Here is a 6,372-nt window from a genome sequence, read left to right on the forward strand (position 1 = left end):
TCTCTCTCTCTCTCTCTCTCTCTCTCTCTCTGTCTCTCTCTCTCTCTCTCTCTCTTTTTAAAGTAATGCATCAGTGTAAATGTATTTTGTGTCAACAGCTTTGTTTCATCTTGGTGTACAGGAGCGGAAGTCTTTGTATAATGATTGTGGTGACAAAACGGTAAGTATATCCATACAGCATACTTAAGACATTGGAATTAATTTACTAAAGGCAGATAGACAGTTCACTTTGCAAAATAATTTCCTTGGTGAATGAGGTGAGATTTAACTTTTGCAAAGAATACCCAATCAAGGAAAACAAAAACAAAAACATGAATTTTGTATGGCACATGATTGGATGTTGGAAGTTAGCAAAGCTTCACCTCATTCACTAAACAAAGGGGAGACTTAACATGGAAAGTGAGCAGCCAAGCTTTAAACTTGCTACCATCATGGACTACAGTCTTAATACAAATTAGTAAACTAGACTTAAGATTGTAGTCCATCACGGCAGTGAGCTTGGAGGGGTGGCTACTTTACAACACAAACAGGGAACATGGGGAACAAAAGTAGCCACCACTCCAGAAGGAAGGACAGTGGCAGCACCAATTCAGAGATGATTGGAGGATCTACAGCCGAGTAATACACAAATAAGATACATTTTAGTTAATAATTAAGGTACTTGAATGTATTTTTAAGATTTAACTCCTGAGTTTAGTGTCACCTCATCAACCACAATGTTTTCAATATGTAACCTCGTTTGCAAAAGATGGATCACTGAATTGAATTTGGATTGATTTAGATGGCTGGATGAAAATGTATCCTCGACATACAAAAGCGTTCAGTTGATTTTGATCAGATATCCATCAGATTTGACAAAAATATTCAAAGACAATCTCTTGTTTGACTTAAAATGGATTGAAAGTCATTACGATTGATTGCTCAATGATCAAAATGAACCTTCTGAGCTAAATGTTGATCAAGAGATGACTGAAATGTATTCCTGTTTTGAAACTCCTGAATTTTTATAACATTCAAAAGGATTCTGAATCAATTTAATTAGGTATAGTAATGAGCTTCGGTTTCGGACCAAAGTAAAGTTTATTCTGAACTTTGTCGGTTCACTGTTTGCAGGACAGGCAAACTAAATGTACATTCACCTGCCTGCCGATCCAAACATCAGCCCAGGAGTAAGTGCTACATTAACTGATGGTATTACTAGCCCAGGTAAATGTGACAGTTTCCCATTCCTCCTGGTTGATAGCAAACCACCGACTTCCGGCATCCTACCAGTGACGCATCCACACCAGTCTATTCTGCTGCCAACTGGGAAGTCCCACCCTCAAATCTGATCCAGGTACCTTCAGCTCATCCCTAATTAAGTACAACTTGGGCATAATTTAAAAAAAAAAGCAGCCCCTTCAGCCATAAGGCTTAGTTCACAAAGCTTTATTACAAGGATAAGTATCTTTTTTTAACCATGTGACTATCATTTTCAATTCTTATTGGTTCTTATTGGTCTCCGCAGAAAATAACTGTCACTTTTTTTTAAAAGAAAGTATCCCTTTCTTGGTGTGCTACCTATGTGAATTGACCCGATTGAAAAGGTTCCAATAATTGAATTTCTCACTTTCATAAGCCATAGGGGATTATGGGGTGAGAATCCCACACCTTTAACACCATTAACCTAACAAAGAACAAAACTAGGTGTTATCCTAGTAAACAGCATTTCATTATTAAGGCAATTATATCACAAAGGGGATTTCCTAATGTCACATAACAATATTCTTATAGCCCTATCCGCCATGATTTCTGACAACCTGCTCTACTTTTCTTTGCATCTTACTACACTGTAACACTTTTGAAAATACTAAATACATCCAATTTATTTTATATGTGCTCATAGTAAACAGTTGATGCATTTTCATTGCATTGCTTTGCAGTGATTTTTTCCCCCCTGACCTATATTAATACCTATTTCTGTACTGTCAAAGCTTATAATTGCATCTAATGGAAATGAAAAGTCACTGTAAACACATTATAAATGGTTTAAAAGTGCATCCAGCAAATCTGTAATAGGGTAGGTTTGACAACTGCATTGTGGTGGGTTAAGAAGGATGCTGAGAGCCAAATCATGTCCTCTAAATTGAAGCGCATGTGACTAGCATAGAAATGCAGCCAAACACAGGGAAAAAAGCATGCACCGGAATGTTTTACATGCTCTCTCAAAACACAGAAGAGTGTAAATCAATTTTTTTCTTGTGCAGTTGATGGCATTTTGTATGTTAGAGGCCAACATTTGTGTTGTTATATTACAGAATAAGCCTGTTTTGGTATAAAGTAATATTGGCTCAAAAGAAAGGTAGTATCAGCGCTATGCATATGACAAGTCTGCAATTGGGAATAAAGGTTAAATCAGGACTCCAGCTTATGCCAAGCAACACTTAACCCAACGCTCCCCAATCGCTAAACATACATTAAAAAATATACAGGATACATACTTGAAACCCAGCTTTCTTTTATCTGGTCACATGACACCATAGGTCCTTCCTTTGCTTGTCCAACATTAGCAGCAGACGATCCTTTTTGCTGCACAAAACTCACTGTGATATTATGTACATTCCCTTCAATGCAGACATGCTGTGAGCCCAGGCTGACATGATAACTACCCCAAAGGAATGTGTTCATCATAGGCTTGGCTCAGAGGAAGCAGTTTGAATGGCACTGGGTGTCATTCAACTGGGATGAAGAGCAGTGCTGGACCTGAAAGTGACAAGTCAGTGGGGGACAGTGCCAAAGAGTGTTTTAACATACTAGGCAATTTTGTTTTAACTATTTAAATCTGTAATCCAGACTCAACAAATATTGTAAATACTAAAGGCATGTGTATTCTTACTTGACTCTTGGTGTAATTTGGGAATTTCTACCAGATCTGTGCAGTAATCCTGCGTGAAACAACTCCTGCGCTTTGGTTCTTCACAAGCATTTCCAAACCAGTCACTGCTGCTCTCTTTCATTATGTAGGGTGACTGGTCTTGTCTCCGCCCCCTCCTGTAGTTGTCTGCAAGTAGGTTGTAGCGGTTGGAGCCTGCTGGGTCCCTTCCACAGCTCTGCACTGCCTAGGTGCAGCACAGTGATCAAATCACTGCAACTCATACTAGGCGGAATCTGGGTTTGCAAAGGCATTTGATGCACACAAAGTGGATTTAATACTTTGTAGCTAATGAGTAATATATTTAAATGACATGGTTTGTGCCTGGAGTTCAGCTTTAAAAATCCTTGGGCTTTAATTATAATCTGTATTTTGCTTGGACTAGACAATAGCTTTGCTTCATACCAGGCTCCATAAGAAATCTCTGTTCAGCCATACAAATTCCCATTTTAAAAAGTCAAGTATTTATTGGGGTAGAGTGCATTACCCCCTTCCCCACCCATTCAGGCATCAAGCATTGCACTGTGGGAAGATGCTGCGAGCATCACCTCAGGACAAAAAATATTCTCATTACCAAAGTTACTTAAATCACATGAATTCACCATTCTAATGTTGAACAATTAACCTTCTTGACCATGTCTGCATATTGGAAAAATGTCCTGTGTACTTCCAGTACACCCACTATACACTTAGAAAATTAGAAGTCTATGGGACACAAAGAGTGCATTTGGTCTCTTTTAGCTAGTCCACCCCTGTTCCAGTCTTGTTAGTAATTTAATAAGGTTTTCAGCTTACTGGAAGCACTGTGATTCTGAACCCCTGAGGTAAAGAAAAGAGCAGCAACGGGACTTACTCAGGCTAGCCCAGGCCTTGGATTTACCTGGACCTAATTTGGTCTATGTACTCTACTGATGTGGCTATTGTTTTAGAGAAACCTGTTTGCAGGGTCAGATGCTTTGGAAAACAATCAGGCAGACCTGGCCTACCGAGAGAGATGTTGGTGGCAGCTTGTAAGTATTACATGCATCCTTTGTAAACTTGAATAGAGGGTCCACTTTGTAGTTCAGAGAGGGAATTGAACTGTTTTGTAATTGTAGGAGAGCCCAGGATTAATTTGTATGTTTTTTTTCTGGAAATGTCATCTTAGTTTGATGAAGCAAACATAATTTTGCAGGTTTTGGCCAATTTGAAACTATAACTGCATTGTAGACTCTTTATACCTACATATATGGGGGTATTATGGCTTCATATTCCATGAGACAGCAAAAGTAATGCTGCTAACTTTGCAGGAGCTAAACGTATAAATACAGCCACTTTGGTAAATTAGCCCTTCAGCCATGCCGACGCACAGGCACAAAGTAACAAAACATGTTGTAAATAAAACACTATTTGTAAAGTTGATTCGTTTTCTAGGCTGCCTTTCAAAATCTTCTAGGCTGCAGAAAAGGTTTCATACTTTACCCAAACGGGAAACAGAACCAACACACACACACCAGACTCCAGTTACTGTTTCCCGGGGATGATTTAAAGCCCGGGCAAAGGCAATATGACTTTGTAGCATATTACGGAAAAGTATTAATATTAAATGAAGAAAACAAATCACTACACTACAGTTCAGCTATTGTTTTTGTGCAAAAGAATTGCTCTGATAATGTGCACCATTAAGCTGCTGGGTAAAATAAATAAAATACATTTTGAATACTGATGCAGTGAAATGTTAACCGATTCCCATTAGAAAAAGGATCTTGTCTCCCCCTCCAGGTTAAGAGCAAGACATCAGCATGTAAATGTGATGAAAGTCATATAATCCTCGAAACAACATTGGGGGAAGATATGCACAGCACTGCAGACAACAAATCACTTAAAGGGATTCTATCACCATGAAAATTTATTATGCTACTCAGTATTAATGACATAGCGTGGTGTTAAAGTACATATCTTTATAGTTTAAAGGTACCAAACTGTTAATAGGACTAAAAGGGAAGATTCTAGAGGTGCCTCCAACAATGTTCAAATGTCTTCCATGGTGAAAGCTTCCTGTCTGCACATTGTCCTTCCCCCTCCCATGCTTTACTATTGACCCATCAGTTTAACCCTAGCTACAATGACTGGGGAGTAAGACAATGTTGGCAGGAGTAGGTGGCTAGAACTTCAATTTCAGAGCTGAGTTTCTGCCTTTTAGTCCTATTGCCAACTTTAAAACAATGTACACGTTTACTTTAAGCTACCTTGTCAGCAATATGAAAGTCAGGAGAAATATGATCCCTAAAGGAGAGAGGTATTCATATGTCTCCTGACTTATAAGCTGGAGTGAACATTTTATATATATATTTATATATTAATTGTCACAGAGTATATGCACTTAGATGTTTATAGACATGCATTAGGAATGTCTATTACATTCTATGGCCAGGTGTGATTTCCTGCAATAGTTTCTGATTCTTTTCCTGTCCACACTAGTATTCTGGGTCTTCCTCCCCTCCCTTGGGTGATCCCATTTTTCTTGTTTTCCATAACAAAATCTAAGATTAGAAGGCACTAGAGCTGTTTTTCTACTGAAAACGACTTAGAAGTGGCACAAATATTACATGAGATATAAGTGAATGACTGCAGTGAATCACTGAGAGATGAGTGAGAGATTTTGGAAAGCAATTGCACCTTGTGTAAACAATGCAATTCAACAAAGCTGTAGATTTAAATCCTCATAGGCCATATCTAGTCATGTTTTATCACCCGCTAAACAATTTTCCTTACCTAGTGGGATCAGTTGGAGTCGTCTGTATCTGGTAGTGTTTCATACAGTTTATGTATCAGCTCCTGAAAACAGACAAAAACATATGTTACAGTTTCTGCGTTCAATATATTACCAAGTAAGCATAAACATGGCATATTTGTGAACACTAGGGTACAAGTGAAGGTGTTACAATCCAGCCAATGAAATTACAGTATTAATTAAACTCCAAGTCCATGGTAGCACTGAGGACCCATGCTGCATCTTATCCAGAACACCTCGGGGATCAGTCATTTCCTAACCTGCAGCTAGTTGGAAAAGACATAAAGCCACTGCTGATCATATGCACGGAGCATGAAGACCCTGCACCCATAACGTTCATCTGATGTATTTTGACCCCTATTGGGGCTTAATCATATGATTGTCTGTGGGTGCTGCCCCAATCTGTTGGGTTAATAAAGTTTTCCACTTGGAAAATAAGTTAAGCCACACATTGCTAACCCCTTGAATTTATATAGCAGGCAATTAAGCCCTAGTGGGGGGAAATGTTCAACCCAAGGTTGTGGGTATGATTAAGCAACAGCAGAGGGCAAAAGGCATCAAAGGAGTGGAGTCTCCCAATGCGGCTGAATTAATAAAGTTGTTTTAAACTATAAAGTATAGTGATGTGTAGTCTTAGGTTGTTTGCAAGTAGTGTTTAGTACAATTGTTTAAATTAATCTGAATTCCA

The 6,372-nt window shown here is 38.6% G+C and overlaps 1 protein-coding gene across 1 annotated transcript in view; it reads right to left on the reverse strand.

Annotated features, from left to right (window-relative positions):
• The window catches only part of LOC108788004 (leucine-rich repeat-containing protein 4C), a 246,154-nt gene that overhangs the window by 121,567 nt on the left and 118,215 nt on the right, over window positions 1-6,372 (reverse strand). Inside the window, exon 2 of the mRNA XM_018557716.1 lies at window positions 5,666-5,728. The gene's annotated coding sequence lies outside the window, so the exon portion shown is untranslated. The remainder of the gene's footprint in view (window positions 1-5,665; window positions 5,729-6,372) is intronic.

This window comes from Nanorana parkeri, unplaced genomic scaffold (genome assembly GCF_000935625.1).
Source record: "Nanorana parkeri isolate BGI_ZX_2015 unplaced genomic scaffold, ASM93562v1 scaffold297, whole genome shotgun sequence".
Taxonomy (NCBI): domain Eukaryota; kingdom Metazoa; phylum Chordata; class Amphibia; order Anura; family Dicroglossidae; genus Nanorana; species Nanorana parkeri.